General features: G+C 44.2%; 1 protein-coding gene and 1 long non-coding RNA gene across 2 annotated transcripts in view; one reads left to right on the forward strand and one right to left on the reverse strand.

Moving 5' to 3' along the window:
- LOC147697825 (organic solute transporter subunit alpha-like) overlaps nucleotides 1-13,047 on the forward strand; it is an 876,545-nt gene that overhangs the window by 835,621 nt on the left and 27,877 nt on the right. The window lies entirely within an intron of this gene.
- Nucleotides 1-13,047, reverse strand: part of LOC147697827 (uncharacterized) — a 30,665-nt gene that overhangs the window by 2,794 nt on the left and 14,824 nt on the right. The window lies entirely within an intron of this gene.

Raw genomic sequence — 13,047 nt, forward strand, 5'->3', positions numbered from 1 at the left:
ATGGTATCGTTCCACTAACCCTGCTGATTGTGGGTGTAAGGCAGCTTGAAAATTCTGCTTAGTTCCCAATCCTCAAAAATAACAAAGGGAGGGAGTGGAGCGGTTCTTTGATAGAATCTAACTCCTGTGTGAATATTCGTAAACAATAGGATTCTACCCTATATTTTTGTGTTTTGTTTTTATATTTTTTAACCTTTTGTGATTTCAAAAATAGGTGAGTGTTGCTAGTCCCGGAAATGTCAGGGAGAGCACTATGTGTTTTTAAAATACCCCTCACACACTATGAATCCCAAAGTGTCATGCGTCATCATTGGAGTCTCCCCGTCCCTCTATGGGGCGGGGAGTGCTTCGACCTACGAATACGCGGGAGCACTTGATTTTATGAAAAATAGGCTATGTTTGGTGTGGATGGTGAGCGTGGTAGGGGGTGTGAAAATTACAAAAATTAAAAATTCCCTGGCTAGTGGAAAAAACACTTTTTATTACCTTCCCTAGCTGGAAATATTAAAAAGAGGGTTAAGTAGGGGTAAATATTAATCCCTACTAGGTCGACATGTTTCGTAAGCAGTCCCCACTGCTTTACTCATCTGGACCTAATATGATCCCTTCTACACTCAAAAACAATACATTTTATAAGTAATATTCCTATCATCCAAAGCAAAAACAGACCACAAAAATAGGCTGGTCTGTTACCCAGGTGTAGATTCGCCCATTGATAGTAAAAATGACTAAAATTGGTATCTGAAAAGAGAAAAGCAAGAAAATATAAAGGAAAAATACAACCAGTTTAGTTGTCTTTGCAACACACCACCATAATGTGGACTGGTGTTTGTTTTATGGAGAGATTAGTGATATATTTTTTTGTGATATATTTTTCTCCTCTCTCTCATATTGGGCTATACCTAATTCCCTTATAATCATTTGAAGAGGTTCCACCAGTATTTCTTCCATGGAACAGATACACTTAAGGTAGACAGAACATTATAAAAATCACCATAAGTATCACACACACACATACATGAATCATTCACATTATGAGGTGTAGCGGTTTTAATGGTGCCTTACATCCGCAAATACACTTGTCTCAGCTTACACAAAATATGCAGTGTCACTATATAGATAACGAGTGACATATCTTAAATGCAGGTAATGAGAAACCAATGCTGTTGCTGGGTCGTGATAAAACCAATATGTAAAATACCACAGAATAATACATACACTATTGGGATTGGTGGTCAGGCCCCATGGGCGCTGCGGTCTGTTTTTGCTTGGGATGATAGGCATATTACATGTAAAATGTATTGTTTTTTGAGTGTAGTAGGGATCATATTAGGTTCTGATGAGTAAAGCAGTGGGGACTGCTTATGAAACATGTCGACCTAGTAGGGCTTAATATTTACCCCTACTTAACCCCCTTTTTAATATTTCCAGCTAGGGAAGGTGCTTTTCTGATTTTCCCGATTTGACCCTCCAGGTAGTGCTGGTCCTCGACTGAGATCCCTTCGGCGTTCCTCATGCAGAGACCATTTGGTCAATTCAGAGCTTGGCAATTGGAGGCTGGAGACTTTTGCTTGGCAAGGTCGTCTGATACGACACTTCTTGTTTTGGTTGGCCAAAATCGGATTTGTTTGAATATATATAAATTGCAATTTATATAGGCAGGTAATGAGGAGATTTTTCTCTAAATTTTGAAAACTTGAACGGCACACGTTGTGTTAAGTGTCACTTGGCGAATTATACTATATATGCTACAATATTCTTGCCATGCCTGTTTCAAGCACACTTCGTAGAGGTACCAATATGGATCTAGAACGGAATCAGCCGGCTCCCCCTGAGGGGACACCAAATAGGGATATGTACATTAAAAATGTCTTCTATAATGTATAGTGCCTTATGGAATAAATATACTAGCAAGGATCCTGAGTAGCAATGGCCTATAAATGGGTCATTTGATTTTAGAAAAATTTAGTATGTGGAACAATGTATGTTTAAGCGCAAAAGTAAACAAGATATGTTTGACTGTGTATGAATGTGGGAGAAAGAAGGGCGTGAAAGAGTGAGACGAGAGCAAGCTTTAGCAGAAAAAGAACAGTGCAAAAATATTGATGCAAAAGGGCTGGAGATGAAAAATAAAGAAATTAAGGAAATAAAAGAGAGAGCGGATAGGGAACATTGCTTACAGGTAAATGGCAAATACCCTGTCCGGCGCCCCCTTTATCCTCTACTTAATAAACCACAGGATGATTCAATTCTATTGGATTGCTCTCCGCCTCTATATTGTCATGTCCCCGGAAGTATGAGGTACTAATGTGGCAGGTTAGCGGTCTAGTGCAAGACTGCAGCGCAGTACCGCAGGTCACCACAAACCACTTTCGGGTAGCGCCATCAAGTATCCAATGGACGCGGACACTGGCGCTTCTGATACTCTTCGGACGCCAGCGGCAGCATACGTTCTTGGTGCTCCTTCTTTGACGGTAAACGCAGGAGTGTATTACCGCCTCCATATTGTCATGTCCCCAGAAGTATGAGGTACTAATGTGGCAGGTTAGCGGTCTAGTGCAAGACTGCAGCGCAGTACCGCAGGTCACCACAAACCACTTCCGGGTAGCGACATCAAGTATCCAATGGACACGGACACTGGCGCTTCTGATACTCTTCGGACGCCAGCGGCAGCATACGTTCTTGGTGCTCCTTCTTTGACGGTAAACCCAGGAGTGTATTACCGAACCATATACTTGTCCTGTTTCGAGACCTCAGTATACCAGCTCGGTGAACACAGGAGCGTGTCACCATTTCTTTGTTCTCCCCTGTTCCTACCACGGCACGGTGAGCGTTGGTGCGCGTCACCATTGCCTAGTCCTGTATGCCGGCTCGGTGACCACAGACGCGGGTCACCATTTCTTCTGCTGCATGTCCATTTTTGCTTTCCCCTAACACACCGGACAATATTGTGGGTCTCGATATGCTCAAGCATTTTCGAGCTATGATACGTTGTTCCCCAGAAGGCGTGCGTGTTATTTTGAATGATAACTATCCCATGGCTGAAAAGTCTTATCTCATTAGAGAAGATATTCCTTTGGCATCACTCCCTAGTACGTTGTTGGCTTCATCAGATACGGGTGTGGGGCAAATGGTTATCCCACCAGTTCATTTTCAAGTGAAGGAGGGCGCGTCATTACTTCGACTGCCTTAATATAAAATTTCTCGAGAAGGTGAAGAGGCTCTAATATGTATTGTTCAAGATCTGATTGAGTAGCAGTAGTGGAAGAAGTCTCTTACAATATATGCAATAGTCCTAGCCTTCCCATCTTGAAAAAAGACACTGATACTAAAATTTACAGGTTTATCATTGATTTGCGAGAGGTTAATAAGATCATAGTTCTCCAATACCCGGTACTCTCTGACATCAGGACACTCCTTACTATGGCTGTTCCAATGGTGACTACATTCTCTGTGATTGATTTGAAGAATGCTTTATTTTCGATCCCTATTCATCCTGATAGCGCATATTTGTTCAGCTTCACTTTGAATAATCGCTCCTTCAGATTTTGTAGAGCTCCACAGGGGTATACAGAGAGTCTTAGTATTTACAGCCCAATGTTGAAAAGACAGCCTGATTCTTTCCCTGTGCCAACAGCGGTGGCTCTCATACAATATGTTGATGACATCTTGTTGGCAGCTGATACCTCTGAACAGTGTGAAGAGGGAACACTGTTATTGCTTTAATTTCTTGCATCACAACATCACAAGGTTTCCCGGAAGAAATTGCAATATTGTAAACAGCAGGTTACCTATTTAGGTCACCTCCTGTCTAAGGAGGGACCTGCACTCACACCAGATCGCATTCAAGCTATCTTAGACAAGCCTGTGCCCCGTACTCAGAAAGATGTTTGTACATTCATTGGTCTTACTTCTTTCTGTAGGCAATGGATCCCTAGCTTCTCACATATTGTTCAACTCTTGTTGGCCCTTCTGACTAAAGACACTTCAATGCCCCTTCCATGTACTACTGAATGTCAGAATGCTTTTCAACAGTTGTGTCAAGCTTTATGCTCTGCACCAGTATTAGGCACTCCAGACTACACTAAGGCTTTCACACTCTATGTACACAAGAGGGATGGTTGTGCACTTTCAGTTTTAGTACAGACAAATGGTGATAAACAGCGCCCTTGTGCATATTTTTCAGCTGTCCTCGATTCAGTCGCTTGTGCGTTGCCTGGGTGTTTTCGTTCTGTTGCAGCAGCAGCTGTGTCCATACAACAGAGTGATAGTCTTGTCACATAGACTGCTTGTGTTAGTAGCCCATGAAGTTGATGCCCTTTTGAGCCAAACCAAAACGCAGCATTTAACTAGTGCTTGTTTGACAGGAAATGAATTGACGCTTTTGGCTCCTCATATCACTTTGAAAAGATGTTCAACTCTTAATCCAGCTACTTTGTTGCTGTATCCAGCTACTCAATCCCAGTCACAAGAGTCTCATGACTGTATATTCCTTACTGAAGAACAAACAAAGGGTCGGGTTGACCTACAAGATACGCCCCTCTCAGAATTATGTGTTGATGGGTCTTGTTTGTGATTACCAGATGGCACGACATCAGTTGCATATGCAATCACAATGCTTCAGACGGTAGTTGAGACAGCTCGCATTCCCCAGAAGTCAGCTAATAGCATTGACAAGGGAGTGTGAACTTACTACTGACTTGTCTGTTAACATCTATATAGATATCCGCTATGCTTTTAGAGTGGCTCACGATTTTGGGTTACTCTAGAAGGAAAGAGGCTTTCTTACATCACATGGGACGCAAATAGTGCATGGAGAATTAGTGCATAATCTTCTGACTGCCTTGACATATCCAAAGAAAATAGCGATTGTAAAATGTAGCGTACACAAGAAAGTGACTGATAAAATAGGGCAGGGCAATGACTTTGCAGATCACATAGCCTGCAAAACTGCAATGCAGCGAAGCACTACATCCATGTACGTGGTGAAGTCACAAGCTGAACGTTGGCATGATGCTGGGCAAGAGGTGCTTGATATTCAGCGATCTGCTTCTGCAAAAGAACTTGAGCAATGGTCTAAGGAGGGAACATTGAATGATGATGGCTGTTGGAGAAATAAAGACATGACTAAGTGGAGATTGCCCACAGCTTATTTACATCCTATGCTTCACATGGCACATGGGCCGGCACATGTTGGAGCATCCTCAATAGCGAAGTTGCTTACGCAAGTTTGGGAGCATCCAGAAATTGCTGGCACAGCTAAAAAGATAATTTGTCTCCAGTATAATCCTGGAAAAGGAACACGAACTCCAATAGGAGGATTTGCTACACCAACTGCACCTTTTGAGGTTCTGCAAATGGATTACATCCAGCTTGAACACTGTAATAACCTAAAATATGTTCTAGTAGTGGTATGTGCCTTCAGTAAGTGGATAGAGGCATACCCTACAAAAGATAATACAGCTCTTACTACAACAAAGGTGCTTTTAAAGGAGTTTTTCCCTAGATTCGGTCTTTGCAAACTTTTGTGGAGTGACAACGGACCCCATTTTATTGGGCAAGTTGTTGAGTATGTCTTGAAAGGATTGGGAACTATTCATAAACAATATGATTCTACCCTATATTTTTGTGTTTTTAAAATACCCCTCACACACTATGAATCCCATAGTGTCATGCTTCATCATAGGGGCGTTCCCGTCCCTCTATGGGGCGGGCATGCTTTGACCTACGAATACGCGGGAGCACTTGATTTTATGAAAAATAGGCTATATGTGGTGTGGATGGTGAGCATGGTAGGGGGTGTGAAAGTTACAAAAATTAAAAATTCCCTGGCTAGTGGAAAAAACACATTTTATTACCTTCCCTAGCTGGAAATATTAAAAGGGGGGTTAAGTAGGGGTAAATATTACGCCTTACTAGGTCGACATGTTTCGTAAGCAGTCCCCACTGCTTTACTCATCAGGACCTAATATGATCCCTACTACACTAAAAAAACAATACATTGTATATGTAATATGATTATTATCCAAAGCAAAAACACACTGCAAAAATAGGCTTGTCTGTTACCCAGGGGTAGATTCGCCCCTTGATAGAAAACATGACCAAAATTGGTATCTGAAAAGAGAAAAGCAAGGAAAAATAAAGGAAAAATACAACCAGTTTAGTTGTCTTTGCAACACATCACCATAATGTGGACTGGCATTTGTTTTATGGAGAGATTAGTGATATATTTTTTTGTGCTATATTTTTCTTCTCTCTCTCATATTGGGCTATACCTAATTCCCTTATAATCATTTCAAGAGGTTCCACCGGTATTTGTTCCGTGGAACAGATACACTTAAGGTAGACAGAACATTATAAAAATCACCATAAGTATCACACACACATACATGAATCATTCACATTATGAGGTGTAGCGGTTTTAATGGTGCCTTACATCCACGCATACACTTGTCTCAGCTTACACAAAATATGCAGTGTCACAATATTGATAACGCGTGACATATCTTAAATGGCAGGTAATGAGAAAACAATGCTGTTGCTGGGTCGTGATAACATTAAAATGTAAAATACCACAGAAAAATACATGCACTATTGAGATTGTTGGTCAGGCACCATGAACTGGCACAGAAGGAGAAGGATTCCTCAATAATAATCACTGTAAATAAAGTAAGAGATAGGGTAAAACATTGCGAGTGGTCTTTCTATGAGATCTTGTATCAAGTTTTAATCAAGTCTAAAGACCGGGATTTAGAGACCTGGCTAGGTCTTACTTACATGAAAACTGGATATCCCATCGCCCGTAAATATCTCTGTGCTGCTCCGTGGGTTTATTCAAATGGAGATCAAGCGCTGCATTTATTGCGTGGTTAATTGGAAAAAGCTGCATGGTGGCTCTGTTTGTGCGGACACGTTAGAACGTGTACTATTAAAAATGGCCGATTCCCCTATGCAAAAACCAGAACCGAGGGAATTATCCACTTCCTTTAATCCAGTGATTTAATTAGGACCCTCTGAAATATGGTTCGAAAAGTAAATATTACATACTATCTTGGCCTAGTAATTCCAATCTCTATTTAGTTTCACCATCCAGGGGATGTTCGTAATTACTGGATGTGCGTCAGCATCCCGATTTGGATCAAAAGAACTAGAGCGAGTCAGTGACTGCAAAATGGCCGCTCTAGATGTGCCGAGCGTTAAGATTGGAACGCTCCACTTCCTATTTATCGTTTGCCCTCTTGGTTGTGTTTAAAGAAAGTAAACATCGGGAGTTATGTAGTAAAACGGTTATTACGAAACCCGATTACCAGTGGCGTGTTAGTATGCCGATATTGAACAGAAAAATGTGTGTGCTCTATTGTTCAATAGTTTTTCTGCTCATGCTGATCAGTGAGCTACACACACTTCGCCACGTGTGTGCCAAAGCAACTGATTTTCTGCCATCAAAATACCGCTTTGGGATAATTAGTGGAAACATTTTTAAAATGTATTTATTTAAAAAACAAAATAGCCAAATATATAAATTAACTGGTTTATCATGGAACAGCATAGAGAAACTGAGTCTCTTAAAAATCAGGTTGTGTCTATGTTACAAATTTCTCTGGATTTTAATTGGAGGTGTAGGATCCAATACTTCCATATGTAGATTCATAAACCCATATTCCTGATATTTGTCATATACATCATTCACTGACTCAAGTTTCAAGTGGTGTTTTCTTGTTTGTATAACTATGGCTGAAGTGGCGATGGGGAGGGTCAAACTTCATAAATGATGTTATGTCTTTTCAGACGCTGTGTCCTGCTTTGTGCGTGGATTATGACTGACCCCATGGGATTTTGTTGTTCAATCCCCTTGTATTTGTTTTAAGACAAGTTAGGTAGCATGTTAGGTAGCTTACAGAAAGAAACACAGGCCCTATCCACACGGGTGGAAACTATACAGCGGGGACTGAGGTCTGAATCCGATGTAGGTCATATGGTCGGGACCCAGTTTACTCCTTCTACTCAGACTCCTGGTGCTAGCCTTCTGGTAATACAAGTCAGCACACCACAGTCTATTCCACCGGTCCCCTCCGAGCGGTTTTTAGGGGATCCTACCAAGTTTGCGGCCTTCATTAGCCAGTGTTAGCTTCACTTCATGTGTAAAGCCACTTGCTTTCCAAAGAATCAAGCGAAAGTGGCATTTGTTATATCCTATCTGGGGAGGTCTGCTGCCAATTGGACCATACCTCTAATAGAAAGAATTGGTCCACTGTTACAGGATTATACCGCCTTCAAGAGAGAATTCAGGAAATTATTTAATAGGCATTCCTTCATGCAGTCAGTGGACTCTGAGCTCCTGAACTTGAAACAGGGAACTAAGGATTTAACTACATACATCTCCACATTTAACAGATTAGTGGCAGAAGCTGGGTGGCCCGAGGAGAAGCATAGTACCTTGTACTATCTGGCTTGAGAGAAGACCTAAAAGACTTGTTAGAGCAAGTAGTCGACCCGCCTGAGTCTTGCACTGCCCTGATAGACCTTGTGATTAAATTGGACCGTAGAATAACTGAAAGAAGGATAGAAAGAGGCAGGTCAGAGGGACGAGTCTTTATTTACAAAGAGAAAAAACCTGAATCCGAGAAAACAACCGAAGAACCTGAACAAATGCAAATAGGGAGCTTAAGAGGGCCTCTTAGCGAAGAAGAAAAACAGCGAAGGCGGGACAAGAAATTGTGTTAATACTGTGGAAAGCAAGGCCATTTCCTTAGGGAATGTCCTGTAAAACCGAGAGAGGCAAGACGTTTGGAAAACTAGGAAGCCCAAAGTCTCATGAGACAAAGGCTTTGGGTAATTCAGGAATGACTGTCTCGCAAACAGCAGTAACAGCTTCTTTACCACATCATTTTTGTCTTTCCTCACACCTTATATGGGGTCACCAGGTTGATGAAGAACAAATAATGGTGGATTCTGGTGCTCCGGGCAACTTCATGGATGCACATTGGGCTCAGGGTAAAAAGATTCCTTGGGTGTCTAAAGATTCGTGGGAGGAAGTCACAACCATAGATGATAGTAATCTGAAGTCTGGCCCCATTACACATGCTACTATCAACATAATATTGATTATTCAGGAAAGACATCATGAGCTCATTACATTCGATCTTATACAATCCCCTCAGTTTCCAGCTATATTAGGGTGACCTTGGCTATGTCAACACAGTCCACTTATTGATTGGAAGGCGATGATGCTCGCTTTTAATACCGATCACTGTAAAGAACATCGTCTTCATGACACAAGCTGTCCCGAGAGGGTCAGAGCACTCACCAGTACTGAGGAATCTGAGTTACCTCTCATTTATCAGGATCTCAAGGAGTTGTTTGATAGTGAGAAGGCCACTAACCTTCTACCCATAGGTCCTTTGATTGTAGGATAGACCTATTGCCTGGAGCTTGCATACCTTGCAGTAGGGTGTACTCCTTAACGGAGAAAGTAAATCTATATCTAAGGGAATACTTGGATGAAATGATGAGGATAGGGTTTATCCACCCCTCCAGGTCACCAGCTTCCTCATCTCTTTTTTTTCATACCAAAGAGAGAGCGAGGTCAGGTGCTGTATGGATTATAGGGCATTAAACTCCATTACCATTAAGAACAGGTATCCCCTGGGGGCAGAGCTTGCCGCGATCGTCAAGAACAAGAGCTCTGCGAGCCTTCGGCACCACAATAGAACGATCCAGCCATTTAACTGCCATTGCACACTAAACGCGACCAAGAAATGGCCCTGTGCAGCTGAGCCACAGATTGTTAAGATTTGAACCTGACTGTGCGCGCTGCGAGGTGGCGGCAAAGAGTGAGGCCTTCCGGCCTCGTTGTGGGGTGAAACGCCATCGAGCGCCCTGCCTCTGAGCCGGACCTGGAGCTGTGAGTTAGCACTGAGGAGTGACCGGCGCTGTGACCCGCCAGGGCCCCGTGACTATCTGCGTGGACCCACCAGAGGTGAGCTCCTAGCGGGGCTGCGACCGCTGGCCTGAAACGGACTGTGTTGTACATGCAGCGGTGTGGGTGCAGAGTCAAAAGACGATGACCGGTTCTCCCCCCTCCCCCGCTGGTCACCACACGCCGCTTTTTCATGACGAGTGCTGCTGCGGCAGCTGGAGGTTTGTGTGCTCCTGGGGATGCGGGAGCCTTGCTCGGCTGAAGAACATGTGAGAGCTACAGTGAGGAACGTAGGGAGCTTCAGGGCTGCACCGCGCTGGGCGCGGAGCCCTTGAACCATAGTCTGCTGTGTTGCCCCAACACTCCCATAGCCACATATAGCCTGCTGCTGCTTGTGGAGGGCCTACTGGGGTGAGACAGAGGGGGCAGCTACCTTGGTAGTTTTACCTTAACACTAGTATGGAACAAGAAGAGCGGCGGAGGGTGAGAGTCACCACTGGTGATCTCCCCCGCTTGCAGGTGCCCCCCTGGGTGAGGAACAACGCTACTGCTTAGCCATCTGCTGGTATTACTTTGCTCAGGAGGGGCGATACGTACTGAGAATCAGACATTTTAGTGGCACTCCCCTGTGACTATACATATGGTGCCCTGACCACAGCCTTGTCTCCTACCTCTGCAGTCGCGTGCTCTCTACCACGCTGAGACTCAGATATAACTGGACACTGGATGCGTGGGGGATCTATCGCAAGCGCAACTAGAATATTAGCTGGCACGTGCTAAATGGACCTTTGAGCTGATCAGCGGTATCCTCTTTTGTGCCTGCCGCCCTGCGCTCCTGACTTGCGCACATAGTAGCTGAAAGCATGGGTCGAGTGGATAAAATGCAGCTAAACTGCCTTTTGATGCCAAAGCCACTAGACAAAAGGAACCTGACCATGCACGCTCTGCTGATGCTAGAACTGAGGAGCCAGAGGAAGAGGCTGGAGATGCTCGACAGATGTTCACTACAATCCAGAAGAGCCTAACGAATATGGATGGGAAAATAGACTTGTTAGTCGTTATGGTATGAATAGAATGACAGAGTGGCTCGATAAGCAGGCAGAGCGCGCCAATATGGCGGAAAGGCGCATTACGGAGGTCGAAGAAGCCCAAACCACATTGGACCAAGTGCAGACGCAGATGCCTAAAACTATATCAGACCAGCAGGATAAAACGGAAGGCTTGGAGGCCCGTTCACGCGGGTGTAACTTGCGCATCATAGGCCTGCCGGAGACAACCTCCATGGGTAACGTAGAGCACTTCACTGAAAAGCTTCTGATTACTCTACTAGGCTGGGAGGTCTTTTCAGACATGTTTGTGGTTGAGAGGGCACGTCGCTCACTGGGCTGAGACCGGCGCCGGGTGCCACGCCGCATCCGGTAATAGCTAAGATCCTGAATTATCACAACCGAGACTCGGCGTTGAGGCGCACTAGAGAACTAGGAGAACTCAAATATGAGGGCTCCACCATCTCCCTCTATCCTGACTTCACAGCCAGAGTGCAGGAGGCTCGCCTCCAATTCACCCCCTCAAACGACAACTCCGGGATCATAGCATCTCCTACACCATGCTCTATCCTGCCAAGCTGAAAGTCACCATGGATGGCTCTTCGCGCATCTTCACGGACCCAAAGCTGTTGCAGAAAGCACTAAAGGATGTGCTTAAGAAGACGAGGAAGGTATTGACACGCGATGAAGCGCCGGCGGCAGAGGAGGAAGAGAGAGGCAGCTCTCTAGAGAACAATGACTAAGACACTGACTGTTGGTCTCATTTGCCACTTCAACTATGACTATTCAGTATCATAATGTTCCTGTGTTGATGGTTCCCAGAGACGCTGGGTGCCTGGATGCTTTTCACTCTCATTGATACTGGGCTGCAGCTGATCGAGGACAGAAGGCATTCACCTGTGAACACTAACCGCAAGTTACTAGTTCCGATCTGTAATGTTGGTTGAATACCAGTATATTGCAAAAGGGGTAGTGCACACCCTGTGGCTATATTTTGGAACAAGGAGATAGGTGATTTCTCCAACCTATCCTTTCCTCTTCTGTTATTATACGTTGCAGTTATGCACAATCACATTTATAGGTGGTTATTTGGTATGCTATTATTTAATTCTATATATGTGGATCTGCTGATGGCGTCTCTATGGCGCTTTGGTAACATCCGCCCCTGCGTGTTACACACTCTATAGATAATCAGTGGGTTCTTTTTTTATTTGGAGGAGGGGGATGGAGAAACTTAACGATGCACAGTTGGGGAGGCATGGTGTGGTACAGTATGTTTTTGATTGTTTTTGCTTTGGTTTTTGCTCCTATTTCTCTTCGTTACACTCCACATCGAACTCCACATGCAATTGCGTACACTGACCATGATACCCCATCCCACGAGTCAAACAGGGTACTCTGCGTGCCTGACATGCTCCAAGCGATATCAGGGCCGCAAAACTAACTGCCAATACTCGCATGCCACTATGACGTCGCTATAGATAATGAGTACTGACCTGCGGCTCCTGATGTCGAACGTCAGAGGTCTTAATGATCAACGTAAAACCAGAAAGGGTATGTCTTATCTCAAAAGGCACAATGTGTATGTGGCACTCCTCCAAGAGGCGCACATCCCGATGTCGGATCTCCCATGACTCAGAAGTAGCATAAGAGGCACGTTCCATGCGGCGGGATTCACCTCGCATGCCCGAGGGGTACCAACGTGGATGAACCCTACATCCAAACTCACCCTTGAGGAATTACATACAGATGTAAATGGCCGAAATATCTAGATGTAGAGGACTGAGCATAGATTATCTACTGATAAATGTATACGGCCCTAACTTTTATTGCCCACAATTATACTCTGAACTCCTAAGGATTGCTAGACTGCTGCCTGATGCACCACAGATCTGGGGGAGTTTAATTGCACACTAAGCTCTGACCTTGACCACTCTGGAGGTCCGCTAAGACGCCGCGCGCAAGCAGCAGAAGTTATATGAGACACGCTCACAGAGTTAAACATGTTTGATAGCTGGCGTTATTGATCATCCCTACCTAGGGGCTTCACGCACTACTCTGCACCCCATAACCTGCACACCA

The sequence above is a fragment of the Lissotriton vulgaris genome, chromosome 8 (genome assembly GCF_964263255.1).
Source record: "Lissotriton vulgaris chromosome 8, aLisVul1.2, whole genome shotgun sequence".
NCBI lineage: Eukaryota > Metazoa > Chordata > Amphibia > Caudata > Salamandridae > Lissotriton > Lissotriton vulgaris.